Below are 18,184 nucleotides of genomic sequence, written 5' to 3' on the forward strand. Positions count from 1 at the left end.
ACTTGAAACCAACGCAAATGACTACGAATGATAGACTGGATAAAGAAAATGTGGCACATATATATCATGAAATACTATGCAACCATAAAAATGGATGAGTTCATATCCTTTGCAGGGAAATGGATGAAGCTGGAAACCGTGATTCTCAGCAAACTATCATAAGAACAGGAAAGCAAACCCTGCATGTTCTCACTCATAAGTACAGGAGTTGAGCAATGAGAACTCGTGGACACAGGGAGGAGAACATCCCACACCGGGGCCTGTCGGGCATGGGAGGCTAGGGAAGGGATAGCATAAATACCTAACGTAGATGATAGGTTGATAGGTGCAGCAAACCACCATGGCACATGTATACCTATGTAATAAGCCTCCACAATATGCACATGTATTCCAGAACTTAAAGTATAGAAAAAAAAATAAATTTTAAAAGTTCTCCTTGAATGTCTAGCCATAGCAAATAAAGTTCTAAGTATACAAAATTTTTGATATACAACCATTTTTGACCTACAAAAAGTAGCATTTTCAATCTAATAATCATCAAGCACAAGAATCTTTAATACATTAAGGAGAGACCAGCAACTGCAAGACTGCTTCGTATGCTAAGCAAGAAAAGTTTAGGTAAAATGGTCTCCATGAAAATAATTCAGTAGGCCAAGTGCAGTGGCTCATACCTGTAATCCCAGTAGTATGGGAGGCTGCAGTAGGAGGATCGTTTGAGTCCAGGAGTTCAATACCAGCCTGGGAAACATAGGGAGACCCCATCTCTATAAAAACTAGAAAAATAGCCAGGTGTAGTGGCACATGGCTGTAGTTCTAACTACTTGGGAGACTGAGCTGGGAGGATTGCTTTAGCCCACAAGGTTGAGGCTGCAGTGATCCGTGATCACACTGGTGCACTCCAACCTGGGTAACAGAGCGAGACCCTATCTCTAATAATAATAATAATAATAATAACAATTTATTAGAATACAAGGAACAGGAGAAATTGTGAACAATCTATATGTATTAGTCAGATGTAATATCTGCAGAAGAGCACTCACACAGTAGACCGAGTCATTACAGTAGTTGTTTTAAACAGGTTAAAAATTAAGGGAAACTTGCGCCTCTTTGGATCAGTCAATTTTTGCAAAGGAATTTGAGCCAAGTAAAAGAAAATAAATAAAGGAGGAGTGAATTCCCACCTCTGGTGTGAGGACTTCATAAAAATTAGTGAAACCAGAGGCCCTCTAGCTCAGACATTTTCCTATTTATCAGCAATAAATAGTGCTGATGAAAGCTTCATTTGGGATAATTTACTTCTTTAGCCTTCATGCAGCACTGGCAAAATAGTTCAGCTTTATCCTCCTTCCCACTTAATTCCCAATAGCCATTTAATTCAAAAACATCATGCTTTAGGGGACTGAATCCACTTCAAAGGGAAGATTTCCTTGCCATAGGAGAAACAACATAATAGAGGATTGTGTAGCTCTGCAACTACATTTTAAAAGTGTTTCATTTTGCCAAGGAATGTACGAAGCACTGTTCGAAACCCAACCGAATAGATACCCCTCCCCCAACCTTTCACATGTGAAAAGTGTTTCTAGAAACAGGGCCTTTTAAATATGAAAAGTTCAAGCCTATTACAACAGGGCTGCTTTCTTCAGTGTATTCCCAGTTTTAAAGGCCTTTAAAGTGTAGGGACTATTAAAATAATTCACTCCTTTTGGTGAATTTAGCAAATTTCATAGGTAAGAACTGAGCCAAGAGACAGAGCCCAGATGAGCAATTTTACCCCATACATGTGGATGGTATTCATTTGGACTTAATGCAAACAAAGTTGGCATCCAAGTTGTGGAGTTGCCATATTTCTAATGAGAGCTGAAACTGATACCACATGCAGGCCTTTTGAATCAACTACTCATATCAAGGTTACCCTCATAAGCCATTATTGATGTGAAAGCGAGTTAGTTTGAGTAGCCAAGAACAAATACTTAGTGCCAATTAAATGAGGCATTCTTTTCCTTCAATAATCACAAGCAGAGATCCCAAGAGAACCTTGTGCTGAGCCTGATTTTGATTCTATCATATGGCTCCTCTCTATTAATTAGAGAAACTCATAAAGTGTACACTTTTTTGTTGTTGGCAAATCAACATCTGGACCCTCCAGCTCTTGACTTTCCAAGTGCCAGTCCATTTCACAAAGTAACTCAGAACTTCCATGAAGAACAATCAATATAAATGTCCTGGCCATAAAGAACAGTAGCTCTGGAGGGCCTCACTCAAGAGAATTAGAACATAAGACCTACTTTAGTAAAGATAGGCAAGGTTATATTGTAGGAAGCCAAACTTTCAGTGGCTCAGCACAATGCAAACTTATTTCCCACTTATCTTGAGTGGGCCATGAGTCAGGACCACTCTCCTTTCAGGCTGTATCAACCTTTTGGCCCCTCCATGTCGATCTCTGTTTCCATTATCATCATCACAGGGGATGACAAAGCTCAGTAGTCAAGCATCAGCAATTAAGTGCTGCAGGCTATAAGTCACACACAGCATATCTGTACATATTTCAGTGACCAAACAAGTCTCATGGTCATGCCTAACTTGAAGGGGGCAATAAAATCATAGCATCCCATGTGGCTAGACGGGGAGAGAAACTTGAAATTATGCTGAACCATAATAATGGCAAAGGCAAAGTCTGAAATGAGTAAATGAAGACAGCCTGCATTTAAAGCCACAGGAAAAAAATTTCTAGAACAATACTATCATAGAATCTACCATGAATCTATTCCTCATATAAGTCTAGTATTGAATTAAGCTTATTGATTCCATTGATTTGCTGATTCTGTTGAGGATATATCCCTATGATGTCCCTGGGAAGCAACGGGGCATTCCCAGTTATCTGGGATGTGCACAGTTTCTAAACATTATCAATGGCACCTCATTCATTTTACACAAATAAAACTCAATTGAAAAATATGCTCAAACATTCTAACTTTCTAAGGCTTTTCTCCAAGGGTATAGTACACTGTTAATAGTTAACATAATACTTTTTTAAGAGTAATAGAGGGTCCCTTCCCTTGTCCTACTCAAGATTTTATAAAAGTTGGCCTTGGAGCACTCAGCAAATTTTGTCACCCTCATAATTCCTCCTCTGAGTGATACCTGAACATCCCATGTTATCTTAGTTCAAGGACAAGCAGCTAATAGGCATGAATTGATTCAATTTATTTAAATGAGCTGCATGAGTGACCTGAATGGATGTCCTATTTATTGAAGGAGGGCCTCGCTGCATTTCTCTGCTCACGGAACTGCAGAGAACTGTTGTGGGGGCAGGGAGAAGGCGGGGAGAAAATGAGTTAATGCGCTAGCCAACTATTCTGAAAAAGCTTCCTGGTTTGAGACTGATAAAATGGGGTGAGATCTGTTGAAGGATTTCAGTACACTGTGCAAGGGGGCACTAAAAAGAGGTCAGGCCAAAGCAATCAGTAGAATTTACTCAAACATCTGTAGCTTCTTAGGACATTTAATGAGAATTTCCATATTAACATTTGGTTTTACCAGGGTACTGCATAATTTTCTACTCAATTTACCCCTGACAGTTTACAGACATAAAGGCATTCTTATCAAAATGACTTTCCATAATGTAGAAAGACACGGACGTTTTATGATGTTCTTTGCAGGATAAGGGAGAGAGGATCAGAGAGGGAATAACTTTAAGGCAAGGAAACCAAAACCGGGCTCCTTTAAATATGTATCATACTTTTAATTTTTTTCATAAATTTTAAATATTCATCAAAAATGCATTAACCATTCTGTTTCACTTCAGCCTGGGGATCATTTACAAAATAGACAGTGGTATTCAGATCCAAACAGTGGAAAGTCTCTGCCTCAGCAACAGAAATTAATTGAGTTTAGGAGATAAATCCATTAGCTCACTTCTGAACTGAAGGTGTGGATTCAGGTTCTAGGAGTTTTCTTACCAAAAAGTATTTAGAGGAAATTCAGGAATCACCTAAACAATGGGGCATTGTGTCACTGACTCAAAATGAAGAACCCTGAGTTCTTAGATTCATATAGACTAAACAGTATTGATTTTGGATTACCAAGGAATTTATTTAAAAATGTTACAAAGCCTTTGCAATGGGACCAGGAGTTGTCACTTGTACCTTCTTGAACTACAATGAGAGGCAAGATGTGAACCACACGCTCTGCCACTCTCACTGGAGATAGAGCTCTATTCCTAATTCCTGGATGTAAAATGTTTAGATATGCTTCCCCAAGGAACCAGCCCGTTGAACTCTTTATTTCCAGAATTGAGAAATCATGTATCCTAGGTGGAATTTATAGTTGCCAGTGATTGTCCTTCCTCTCTCAAGTAGATCAGGTTCAATGCTATCTTTATTTATGAATACTTTAATTTGGAATAAGCCTGTGTTGGAGTTCCATCCACAGAAATTCTGATTTAATTGTTTTAGGGAGAGTCCTCAAAATTGAGGACTAAGGACTTGCTATACTTTTGTCAAGAAAACCAAAAATGTAGAAGTAATTGACAACTCAAAGAGACATCAAACAAACAAAACATCCTCCACACATACTGTTTACTAAGATGTAAAAAACAAAACACAAAAATTAGTCATGCGTTTAATTACTAGATGGTGTGAACAACATGAGAATCATTTAACCTTGATGGTCAGGACTTTCTTCTTCCAGGGATCCTGGAGGTCACCACGTGAGACCTGGTCACCACTTGGCCCACAGAGAACAATATGTTATTGGTCAAAGTTAGGTAAAAGCTCTTTGCAGATTTTCAACTTCTAAAATTAATCTATGGAGGAAGAAAAGAAGACTCAATTTTGGTTTAAAAAGAAAAGGCAAATAAGCTAAATTTGACAATATGAAGGCACACATATATCCGACAAAAAATGAAATAGAAAAGAAAAGCTCCGGTGGGCAGATGCAATGCTAATGTTGATGTAAATAGAGGTATGATAAATGTAAGAACAGAGCAAAAACAATACAGCAAGCTCCATGGGAGATGTGGAATAAAGTGAGTTAAATCCTCATTTTCCATAACAGTGAGTCAACAGACTTCATGTAAAGTTAATAAATCAAGAAATAATAGATAAGTTATGTAAAGTTAAGAAGGTAACCAACAGAGGAAAAGGAAATAGTCAAAGGAACTGGGCACAAGAGAAAGAAGAAATGTTTGGTAAGCTCTAAGTAAACTTTAAATTTTAAAGTCACATGCTTATAGATTTTGAAAAAAGGAATAAAGAAAGAAGTAAAGAAATGATTAGGAAACATGCATTGTTTGATTTACAGCACAGCGAAGAGCAGAGAACATCCACTTATAACTATTACAGTGCAGACAGCAGGGGCTGGGGAGCAGGCTTTCATGAGCACCAGCCCACACTGGGGCTGCAGAAACAAGAAGGGGTCGGGGATGGGCAGGTGTAGACAGAAGGACCTGAGCCTGCAACCCTGGCTTCAACATTACACTTAAGAGCTTTGACCTTTCCCAGGAGGGCATTTGTGACACAAGGATTTAAAAACCGAAACAGATATACCCAGAATTTACCTTGGCGCAGCTGTGTTCTGTTCAGGTTAATTCTACATAATCAAAAAGACATGAATCACACATGCAGATCAAGTAATTCATGTAATTAAAGAAAAATGAGCTACGGATAAACAAGAGGGAGGGCCCTCCTAAGACTGTAAACAAGAGTCCAATGTCATTGGTTCCATTGGATGGAAATTACAGCGGACCACTCAGAAGATCAAAGCCAACAGAGAATGTGGAAGTCAGAAGCAGCTCAGGAACTTTCTAATCTAAAGATTTTTAATCTGGATAGAATGTGGGGTGGCATAAGCTGGATGGAATGAATGAATGAATGAATGTATATAAAAAAGCTAAATCTTTATTTTAACTAACTTTTTTGAAATTTAGCCTTTCCTTCCACTGTGAATAGAAGCAGCCAATTGTAAATGCACTAGCAATCATGTGACATTGACACCTATAGAAATGGCAAGTAATTTCATCCTGCACTATTGCTGTTGCTGTCTCAGAAGATGGTTTTTACTCAGTATTTCTTCTACATAATAGTAACTCCTAGACCTACCACTAGATTTTATTATTTAATATGCTAACAAATAAGTACACACATTACACTAACTCAGATACATTTTTTAAAAAGTTATTACTCTTTCAATAAAACAGTTTCTTTTGTAACCCTTTGTATTTTATTTTAAGCATTTACAATTCATTCTGAGCAGAAGTCCATAGGCTTCACCAGTCTTCCCAAGTAGTCCATGGCACAAAACGAGTTAAGAATCTTGAGTTGCTGCTTTAGGAAAATCACCACAAACTTTGCACCTCAAACACTGCAGTTTATTATCTCCTAATTTCTGTGGGTCGGGACTCAGGACACAGCTTACTTAGCTAGATCTCTGCTCAGGGTCTCACAAGGTTGAAATAAACATATTGGCTGAGCCAGGGTTCTCATCTGGAGCTTAGGGTCCTCTTTCAAGTTTGTTCAGGATGTCCGCAGAATTCAGTTCCTTGTGACTGCAGTAGGACTGAGACTATAAGCCCCTAGAGGTTGCACACAAAATCTCCCCACGTGAGGCCAGAGGAGTTGGCTTCTTTCTAACTTCTTCTATTTTTGGCCTCTAAATCCTCTTATAGGAGCTCAACTTATTAGATCAGCTCTCAACATAATTTTTTATTATTAACTAACGTCAGCTGATTAGGCCCTTAATTGCTTCTGCCAGATATTCTTACACTTGCCATACAACAGAATCAACAGTCTAATCATGAGAGATATATCCCACCTGAGTCACAGGCCCTGAAGTAGTAGAGATTATGCAAGGTGTGGGCAACAGGAGTGGACACCCTGGGAGATACCTTAGCACTCTGCCTCCTCTACCAACTATCTCATCAGAGGTGAGAACACAGAAGACCAGAGGTCTTCACATCAGTGCTAGAGGCAGAGCAGGCTCTGCCCCAGGCCTCCCTTGCCAGTTTACCTTCATTCTAACAAAGGTTCTAATTCTAAACCAACTCTAGAGAAATGACTGTTCTCTACTGATACTTGATGATAGATTCCACCTAGATGCCAGTGCCTGGTATTCAACCTCTGGTGATGTATTTGCTTATGTTGTTTCAGGCATTCTTTCAACAAATATCAATTGAGCTTCCCTGAGGAAGTGATACCAGAGCTACAATGTGTAGCAAATATTGCAGTTACCTAGAAGATGGAGAGAAGGTGCTGGATTTGCAGAGGCTTGAGGCAGAAGTGACCAAAGTTAGTAAGTGAGAGTAGATGGTAGAGGCAGAGAAAGCCGGGGAAGGGTGGCTGGAATAAAGCTGGAGTTCTGCTACCCCAAGACAAATCAGACCTCTCCATGAGATGGGATCTGGCCTTCATTTTGAAAAGAATATTTAGGCAACAAGGTGAGAGGGGGTAGAGAAGACAGGACAAGAGACCAGTTGCCCGGTGAGCTGTGAAGAAGCCATCACAGTACTTGCATAGCACTGTGCAATAGAACATTCTGGAATGATGACAATATTCCACATCTGTATTGTTCAATATAGGAGACAATAATCACACGTGGCCAAGGATCACCTAAACTTTTGCTAGTATTAATGAACAACTGAATTTTAAATTGCATTTAACTATATATATATATAGAGAGAGAGAGAGACAGAGTCTCACTGTCGCCCAGGCTGGAGTGCAGTGGCGTGATCTCAGCTTACTGCAACCTCTGCCTCCCAGATTCAAGCAATTCTCCTGCCTCAGCCTCCTGAGTTGCTGGGATTACAGGTGTGTGCCACCATGCCTGGCTAATTTTTTGTATTTTTAGTAGAGATGGGGTTTCACCATATTGGCCAGGCTGGTCTGGAACTCCTGACCTCAGGTGATCCCCTCTCCTGCACCTCCCAAAGTGCTGGGATTACAGGTGTGAGCCACTGTGCCTGGCAAACTGTAATTTATTTAAATGAAAATAGCCACATGTGGCTAGTGACTACCATGTTGCACAATGCTGAGCTAGAAGCAATGCAATGGCAGCTTGGGTGAGTTAGGAGGTGATATGAAGGGGATGGTGTGGCTTTGAAGAAAGTTTAGTGGGTGAAGTGGGCAGGGCTTGGTCTGTGACGGTGGTGGAAGTGAGTGAGGGGAGGCTGGCCAGGAGAGCTCCGAGGTTTTACCTAGCAGCTCACCTTAAGAATTTAACTCATTATGGCACATGCTTTTTATCAGCTGGTATCAGCCGACAGATATCCCCTGTGAAGGGCACATTGACTTTGAGCTCATTGTGAACAGCCATATCAGCCACTGGGGAGGGTTGCAGCAGCCTGCGGACACCGAATGCTGGAGGAAGAGGGAAGCTGAAGGGTTAGAGACCTTCACAAGCAGAGTGGGGTTTATACCTGCAGAGGCTGCCTATTTAACTGTTGAGGCTTCTACTTGGCTCTGGTCTGACTCCCAAAATATGTTGGTTAAATATTCAAGGGCGCCAAGGGTGATTTTCAGTGGATTTGGTTTCTGAGCACTGTGATGACTCAGCAACTGAGACAGTCGGTTTTAGACAACAGAGGCAGAGCTGCAGAACTGGATAGCAATCTGACAGCTGGTGGACTTGAGTGCGGTGGCAATGTCCGCACTCTCACAACAGGGAAACCTCCCATTCCTCCAGACTACTTGGGCATCCCAGGAAATAGTTTCAATGTTTCCTCCTCAGCAAATCTTCCACTAAAATTTGACTGTCATTGCTGCAGTAAAAGCAAAACAAAAACAAACACAAAAAACAAACCAAAAACAAGATACACCTAAATTCACACTGGAAAAACTAACAGTACAATAACATTGAATCTCCACTAATGAACTGAGCCAGTACGCTCCCGTGTGTTAAATATTCTCTCTAAGTAGGGCAAGGCTCCTCCAAACTCCGCAGTGTGCCCGATTCTCCCCAGCCTCAGCACTGCACCGGCAAGAAGCAAACATGGTAAGTTCAGAATGATACCAATTTCTCTTTCATCAGTGGATGACACATCATTTAAAGCAGCTTCTGTCCTGATGGAATTGAAAAGGTGGTTCTAAATTTAGAATCTTTCCAAAAGATTTGAGATTTATAAGAGCCCAAATCGAGGATTGCCTTTTTTAGCAGCCTTCGTGGTGTGATCAGACTTGATTACCCGTATTTTTAAAAGCTCGTGCTCATTCTAAAACATAATGACTCTTTTTCAGAGCATCAAGCCATGGTTAAGTAAGCTCCTTGCTCATTAGAAATAGTTTGCTGAGTTTCAATTATCCTGGGGAATATGGGGAAAGGAGCTGTTCAGCAGATAACTGACATCCTCAGCAGGGTCCTGTTGAGGAGAAAGAGATGAGAAGACTTGAGCGGTGGTTAAACAAGAGATGAAAAAAAAAGTTTGGTATTGACAAATATTAGGTGAATTTCAAGTTCTCAGCCTTTCCTGTCCCTTGGGCCCTGAAGGCCATCCGACAAGATGATAGACACTCCCTCAGGCTAATGTTTTTAAATTCACAAAGGGAAATGCACAGTACAAAGTAGAAACTAAATTATAGTGAAATTTACTAATCCAAATATCAAAAACATAAACTTATGATGTAGTAATGTTTGTGCTTCTTTATTAGTACATTAATAAGAATTAGTGGTAAGTCTAATAATAACATTTTAAAGTCAGGTTTAGGGGAAAGGACATTTAAAATATTTGAAACAATTGTAATGTGTTATTAAAATAATTGTGATTTTTACGATGCCCAAGACCTAGATATGACCAATACTATTGTAGTTGTTTGCCTACATACATTATCAAAAGAAATGCTAAATTCCACTAAAATGAAAGTATTTTAACATATTTTCCTACAAGTTTAGGGTTCCTCCTGTCAACCACCTTATTTACATATGTGGAGATTAGGTCCAGAACAATGAAAATTTTCTGGTCACTGTCAATTAAATAATTCTAGTCAAGATAACCCATTCTTCAGTTACATTGACTATATTAAGCTGACAATGGCCCAACACCATTATCTTTTCCATACTTTCAAAGGCTTTGAGAACAATGAAGGAGAATGGAATTTTCTGTAGAATTTTAAGGCCATACTAGTGAAAGTGTAGAGAACTCTAATTTTAATTCTGACTCTATGGAGTCAAGAATATGCACAATATGCAAATATATTCAACTAGCTTTTGAATTAGCATATTGACCCAGGAGCATTGGCACTGGAAACAAAATAAAAATAAAAGCATAGCTTTTAAGCGTCAGGAGTAAAGAGAATGTTGGCTTGCTGCCTAGAGCTCACGGTATACCTTCTACAATTTTGTCTATGACACAAGAACAGATTTGTTGCCCCTGACCCGCTGTTGCCTGCCAAGCAAAGCCTCTTTTCTCCAAAGAGAAATCTGTAGCCAACTGCCTTATAAAGAAAGGTTTAGTTTATAGTTACCTCTTAGTGATTAAGTCCATTTCATCTTATTATACTTAAGAAACCCTCCAAATGTGAAAACACAAATTGATAATTGCATTGAAAACAGAGCTTATCATCCTCATTGAAGAAGGTACTTTGCTTTGTGAAATAATTTTCTGCAGCATTTTTAATTCCGTCAACTCAATTAGTGGCCACCTTGTGCCATGTACTCTACCAGGTGATGCAGATGCAAGCATGAATGTGAAAGATGTCCTGTCCTAGAGGGGCTGACTGACTCTTTACTGGAGTCTCCTTGAAATGAGTTCACCTGTGTTCATTATTTTTTTAGAGTGCTTCAAGCTTGATAGAGAGGCTGCATTCATGGGGGGGTGGGGGGGAAACAACTTGAAGCTTTAGATGCCATTGTTAATTGAAGAAAGTGATCAGACATGAAGATAGAGCCTGCTCATACTCTAAGAGCCCAGAGAAGAAAGCAAGGCTATTTTCTCCTAAGGCAGCAGCAGTGATAGCAGACAGCAAAACCATGCCTCTAGGGTCACCTTTTGGGGACTGGGGTTTAGGAAAGGGACATAAAGGCTGCAAGGAAATGCTAAACAAAAAAGTTGAACAAGAATGAAGTTAAGAGGATGCTGGGCCTGCTTGCCTTCTTCATGGGACAGTGAGAGTCTACACCCTCAATGCATTTTGTCTGATTGGATTTATTCTAGAATCTGGAGAAAGAATCACATTTTGCATCCAAACAAGGAAGGGCCAAACTGGCTTGCATAAAAAAAGAAAAAATCACAGAACGAAATACATAGGGGATCATGCCAGTGTGAGAAATGCACAGAACCATGGCATCGGGCCTTAGAACTCATTTTCTAACTTTCTGGAGGGCAGAGAGGTTTCAGAGAATGTCACAGTCTTAAGAAAGGCCAACGCATAAGCACTTTTTCAGGAACACCACTCTTGTGTAACGTGAAGTGCACCTTGAATGAAGATGTTAAATATGTGATCCCAGAGATAGACTCTGAACAAAAGTACTGAAACCATAGGATTAACAGTTGTGCAACAAGCCATGAAAGACTGATAATGGCGTGTGAATGTGTATCTTCTGTCATCACACTGTGAGGCTGTCTGGCTCATCATGGGTTGGGAGTTAGCAACTTTCAGTAACACAAATGACCACCCGCTCAAGTTTTAGCCACAGTGAAATGGCTTGGTTAGGAGCACCTTCCAAGGGAAAAACCACCTGTGGGTTTCGTGCCCACAGCAACCTGGGGTAGAAGCTAGGCTCTCAGTTTGTGGTCAGAGTCCCAGGTCTCTAGAACCTTAAAGAATATTGTAGTGATTGAGAGAAGGTGCTCACGGACTCAGAGAATCTCAAAATCATAGACAAGGGCACACTGGCCACCAAAGTACCTGCATAACTCATAAGGTGGAAGGCGCTGGGGGTTGTGGCTGGAGGGAGACAGGAAGCCTGACCATATTGCGGATTTTGTCTGCCAGATGCTCTGAGTTCCAAGTGCCAAAAAGACAAGGGATCTTCTATATAATGTTACAATGCACATACACTCACACACATAAACGCACACATACACACGCATACACACAAGCTTCTGACTATTCTTTAAATATAGGAAATTCCAGTTAGACAGAGGAAACCGAAAACATGTCAGAGAAGAAAATGATGAAGTATTACGTGCCTTGCAAAGAAGAAAAAAAAAAGCCATTTTAAGACCTGGAATTAGCATAAACAGAAGGCAAAGGGGGAGGGAATGTGAGAGCAGTAGCAGAGAAGAGAGCTGTGGAGAGTTGCTTCCATCCCCTGCTGGTTTCCCCTCCAGATCTCTCCCATTCTTGTGGGGCATGTCTGGATGGAAGGAGACTAGGGAACAGTGGCCTGGAAATGGGGGCTGTAGAATTTGCTTGAAATTGCATGTTCCTAGCACAAACATCTTATTTAGATTTTATGTCTCAGATTGTCTTCATTCACATCTTCTAGAAACAGAGTCAGGGAGGTGGGCTCAGACAGTCTTCTGGTGCCTGCGATTGGGATATATACCTGCAAAAGAGTGAGAAAGGTAGGACGGGGCAGACAGCAAAGCTGACCCCCCAACTGCACTAATAGCAAAGGCCTCAGACAACCCTGCGAGGAGCTCTGAGACTACATTGGTCTTCTCAGTTGTCTGTTTGAGGCAAGGGGGCCAGGTCCTTGTGTTCCTGCATTAGTCAGCATTGCCCAGCTGCCCTAGAAGGAGACATAACCATGATGAGAGAGTCCCTTGAGGTCAAAGGTAACACTGAGGTAGGGTCCCTGGTATGAGCAATCAACAACTGGAATTCCTGACAGTAGAGGGTAGAGGTTTTTCCTGAAGAGGGGATCTGGGTAGTGCCCCATCATATCCACTGTGGAGATCAATAAAAATGGGAACGTGCTGATGGAGATTATAGAGGCCTAAATGCCCCTGTCTTTGTCAGTTTAGGCTGCTATAACAGTATACCCTAGGCTGGGTGGCTTAAAAAACAGAGATTTATTCCTTACAAGTCTGGAGTCTGGGGAGTTTGAGATCAGGGTACCAGCATGGTCAGGTCTGAGAAGAGCCCTCTTCCAGGTTTACAAATGTTACCTTCTTGCTGTATCCTTACATGGCAGAGATAGAGAGAGAGAGAGGGGTGACAATCTCCCTTCTCTCTCTCTCTCCCTCTTTTTTGTTTTTAATATGAAGCCTCACATGGTGGAAGGGGCAAGGGAGCTCTCTGTGGCCTCTCTGATAAGGGTGCTAATCACATTCATGGAGGTGTCCATCCTCTGACCTAATCACCTCCCAAGGCCCCTTTTCCAAACACCATCACGTTGGGGGTTTGGATTTCAACATATGAATTTTGAGAACACACAAATAAGTCCCATTCCCACCCTCCCCTCCTCAGGTTCTTAGACAGGGTCCTCAGGTGAGCCAGGCTGAAAACATCAGTGCCTGGCTTACCCTGAGCATATCTGTAAATGATCCAACACCTGGTCCTCCACAACTGCTCCCTTTGGAGACCAGTTGTCACTCATGTTGCATCACTGATTGCTTCTCTTCACTCCTAGACCCCCAGCTCTTTTTTTTTTTTTTTTTTTTTTTTTTTGAGACGGAGTCTCACTCTGTGGCCCAGGCTGGAGTGCAGTGGCGCGATCTCGGCTCACTGCAAGCTCCGCCTCCCGGGTTTACGCCATTCTCTTGCCTCGGCCTCCTGAGTAGCTGGGACTACAGGCGCCGGCCACTGCGCCCGGCTAATTTTTTGTATTTTTAGTAGAGACGGGGTTTCACTGTGGTCTGGATCTCCTGACTTGTGATCTGCCCGCCTCGGCCTCCCAAAGTGCTGGGATTACAGGCGTGAGCCACCGCGCCCGGCCTGACCCCCAGCTCTTAACAGCATGGCTAGGTTCTTTCCTTTGTCCCAACTGAGCCTCTTTATCCTTTAGAATCAGAGAATGTCCATATCAGAAGGGCCTCAGAGATCTGCAACACAACCCAAGTTTTTCACAGACAGCTGAAGGGAATCAGTAAAGGTCTCACAGCAAATATTAATGTGCAACTTCACACCACTGTGAAAAATGAATACAGAAGAGAAAGCAGGAAGGAGCACCAGGTGGGGAGGAAAACATGGACTCTTCATAGGCTCTGAATATTTTGAGGGGTTGGGGAAGAATACAGTTATGACTCACGAAGTTTCCAAATTCTATATTCTATTTTTCTTCCCCTTTAACACAGCTTTGTGACATTTCCCCAGCAAGGAAACATTTAAAATATTTTTATTATCCACGTGGTGTGAATCAGCCATTTTTTGACTGCCTATGAGTCAGCCATAGCTGGGATGACTCCACATCCTGTTTACCTGGAACAGTCCCATTTTACCTCTGGGTACTTGCTTAATTATTAAAATGTGACCATTTTGCTCTGAAAAACAGGCTTTGTTTAGTCAACATGGTTGCCTGAGCAATGGGCAAGGGGTGTTCTTCTGCACAGAAGTTTTTAATTACTGCAGCTTCATAGCTCTGCTTCCTCACGCCATCTCTTTTATATGTAGACCCTGAGACCTCCCCTAGGGTCTTCTCCTCTGATTGAGCACACAGCTACACAACATACACTAGTCTCCCTTGCACGTGTGTCTGAGTTCTGCTTAATGGAATGCAAGTGGAAGTAAGGTCGCCACTTCCAGGACTTCCCTCTAAATTTGGCCCTAGTGAGAGCCTCACTGCCTTTCCCCTGAGTAAACAGGATGCTAGTGAAGCTAGAGCAACAGGATGGAAGGAGCCTGGGTCTTTGAATGACTGACTACCTGGTGCCTACAAAAGTACATCGAACTGTAGTAAGCAAGAAATAATCTTTTAGTGTTTTAAGCCACTGGCATTTGGAGTCCATTGCTACTGCAATTAGACTCTACATTTAATATATTATCTTTCATATCCAAACCTGTAGTCCTGGGCTGAATTTCCCAGAAGAAAAGCCTGAGCAGGGTATCAGGTGTACATGGTTCATTGAGGAAGGGCTGTCAGAAAAGGAATTAGAGAAACAGAAGATGGCAGGAGGAGTTGAGCAAGGATATGGTCTCCACTGGAGTCGAGCCTTGGCCTGATCCCTGAGGGCTCTGACACAGTATTGATTTGTTCCCTGTGAGGCATGGGAGTGGCCTTTCCATCCTCATATAAACTAGTTATTGGCTATGAGTTGCCTCCATGGGGGCCGGTAGAAAAGGGAGGCATAAGTGGCACTGAAAAGGCTGGAAAATCTACCTCTTACAAATGACAGGAACCAAAAACAGATGGACAGAAAAAAACACAACTAAATTTATTACATCTCAACATGGTACTACTGCTGGCACCATAGCACTGGATGCCTTACAACAGTGATCATCTCCAACATTAACCTTCACTTTATGTATATGGCCATGCCTTGTACAGCATTCCTCTCAAGTGAATTCAGGACTGACAATAAGAGACAGTTCTATGCTTAGCCAAAAAAGGAGGAGAATTATCCAGAAGCTACATAGAGTACATTTTTCAGAGGTATGAGCACCTCTGCCTGCCCTTCCACCATTATGACTTTAAGTCTTTGGCCCATGAAGGCTTTGGAACTTCAATAGACCCCTATAAATATGGAAATACTCTTAACTTTTTTTTCCTAACACCGGAACTATCAGCTAGTACCATACTTATGACTATGTCCAGGTTGGCAGAGGACAAGGCAGTGATGACTTGGAGTATTACATGTCTAGAGAGACAAAAAAATGCTGATAAAGGAGAACATACCTGATTTAATGTAGAGACCTTTTTTGGCATTCATTGACCATGCTGTTTTGTTTTGTTTTGTCTTGTTTTGTTTTGTTTTGTTTTGTTTTGTTCCTGATGAGCCTTTACTGCCTTCACACTGGTAACAAACATCAGGAGAAAGAGCTCTCAGTCCTGAAGCAATAATTCATTATCCCTCTCCAAGAAATAGTACATTCATCCTGCATAGCAAAACTGGGCCCTGCTTCTGACTCTAGCACAAAATCCACATTAGTTTATGGTTCTCAACATCTGGAGACTCAACTGATGGACTTATTTTGCAAATGTAGATCTTTAAAATAAGTAAGATTTTATCTGGTGTGGTAGATTAGCTAAATTATGAAAACAACCTCCCTGTATCCAAGCCCTTTGCAGTATTATTTTGTAGCTCCTCCCACCAAGATGTAAACTCTATCCCTCCCTTTAAATGTTACTGGCTCTCAGACTTCCTTTGATCAATAGAATGTGACGGAAGTGACAGCATGTCTGTTCTGAGTCTTGGTCTTAAAGGGATTTGTATGTTTCTGCTCTTTCCTAGAACCCTGCTCTGTCTAATCTAACTAGATGGTAAGAGGAATTTGGAGCAAAAAAATAGCAATCTCAGTGGAGGTAATTTTGAAATAGTCAGTCCTCAGCCAACCTGGCAGCTGACCCCAGACAAATAAGTGATCCTAGCCAAGACCAGAAGAACCACCCAGCTGATGCCAGTCCAGATTGCTAAACAACCTGCAGAATCATGGACTAATGAAATGGTTGTTTTAAACCACTACGCAAAAGGGTGCTTTGTGAGCCACAAAATCTAACTGCTAAAGAGTAAATTTAGCGCTTGTCAGATGGGCTGGACAAAAAACAAAGGTATGCAAAGCCTGACTCTCACACTTATGTGTGTCATCCCAGAGACTTCCTCCCCTGCTTAATATTCCTTATACACCAAGGCTGTGGGGAAGCATGTCAGCCTCAGCCATTTGGCAAGCATTAATTATTTGACCATGTATCATTACCACTTCCAGGAGAACTTGATAACACCTAACGGCTGCTCACTTCCAATCTCCAGAGAGAAAGAGAAAAAAAGAAAAAAAAAAAAACGCCTGAACACATTTGTAGTAATCACTACCTACATAATTAAAATAGAAATCTGTCACCTACAGCCAGAGGTGAGGCAGGTAAAATTAAACATAAACTGCCATAAAAATAATTTTAAAAACAGACTTTTAAATTAAAAAATGTCTTTCATAATTAGTTAACATATGCTATTGTTTTAAACAGGCTTGCTGTTAACCTTTGGCACTTTTCATATGCATTCCTTTCTTAGCCAAAAGTTAATTATGTCTGGGGGAATGAAAAAGTTACCTATTCATTAATTTCTTCAATGCCTATTGTATATACGATGGGCCTTCAAGAGATGCCAAAAATAAGAGGACAGTCCCTGCTCTCAAAGATAGGATAATACAGAAGGGGAGAACATGCTCCAAAATATCATTTGATTGTTGATTTTAAATTAATTAGCATAAGGAAAAGTCTCTCTCAAAATGTTGGCAAAGATATGCAAAACCTGACTATCTCAATTACTTGAAGGTGAATGTATATGAATACCAAGAGGGGAAGAGGTTGGATATAAAATACATGAAGGTCATGTAAAGCCACAAGCAACGCAGCTGATGAGGATCTCCCAAAGCATACCCTCAACAATGCATTGGGTTCTGCAACTCTCAGGAAGGGGATTGTCAACACTTTGGCTTGTGAAGAAACCCCTGTTCTCCCCAGAAAGATCCAACAGTGTTTCCTCAAGCAAATAAACTTTCTCTTTAGAATTACAGACTCGAGTGTCAGAGGAATGCAAATCTAAGACTCTAATACAAAAGACCTTCTGCAGGAAGACCAAGTATTTTTGTGCTTTTTCACAATCCCAGTTTTTCCAAGTCACAAAAGCATCTGCAGTTTGTTGCTATAAATGTATTTGCTGCGGGTGTCTTAGATTACTTCTATAGGCCCTTATTTTCTCCCTGTGTTGAGTATTTCAAATACATTGTGTTTGTTTGGCATTATGGCACCAGTATAGCTTTAAGAAGGTACTTGATTGGGGCTACATCAGTTGAAAGTAAGAAAACTAACTCTGGACAGTGGACAAATGTTTCCTTCCTCAGTGGGAGAATAGAAGTTCCAGAAGATACCTGTGCTAACTCCGACCAGCACATCTCACCTACCTGCCTTCCTTCTTGATAGTATAGGTAAACCAAAGTAAAATGCTAAGCACCACCAACCAACTGATGAACCCTCCTCTCAGCCAAGGGCATCCCAAAGTTAACCTGAAAAATTAGTTCAGACCATAGTGGGAAAAGGGGGTAAGACATGCTCCCTTATACACTCCTCCCTTTGGAATTCAGGCATAGTTGACCAGCATTAACATTGAAGCAGAGATCTTAAGACTGATCAAATAAAATTTCTGCAGCAATAAGAC

At 41.1% G+C, this 18,184-nt stretch overlaps 1 long non-coding RNA gene across 1 annotated transcript in view; it reads right to left on the minus strand.

Moving 5' to 3' along the window:
• Nucleotides 1–1,000: 1,000 nt before the first annotated feature.
• Nucleotides 1,001–18,184, minus strand: part of LOC110740536 — a 35,513-nt gene continuing 18,329 nt past the window's right edge. The window contains exons 2-3 of the long non-coding RNA XR_002515217.2: nucleotides 15,709–15,826; nucleotides 1,001–4,804 (exon numbers count right to left, since the gene is read on the minus strand). This is a non-coding gene — a long non-coding RNA (uncharacterized LOC110740536). The remainder of the gene's footprint in view (nucleotides 4,805–15,708; nucleotides 15,827–18,184) is intronic.

This window comes from Papio anubis, chromosome 16 (assembly GCF_008728515.1).
Source record: "Papio anubis isolate 15944 chromosome 16, Panubis1.0, whole genome shotgun sequence".
Classification (NCBI taxonomy): domain Eukaryota; kingdom Metazoa; phylum Chordata; class Mammalia; order Primates; family Cercopithecidae; genus Papio; species Papio anubis.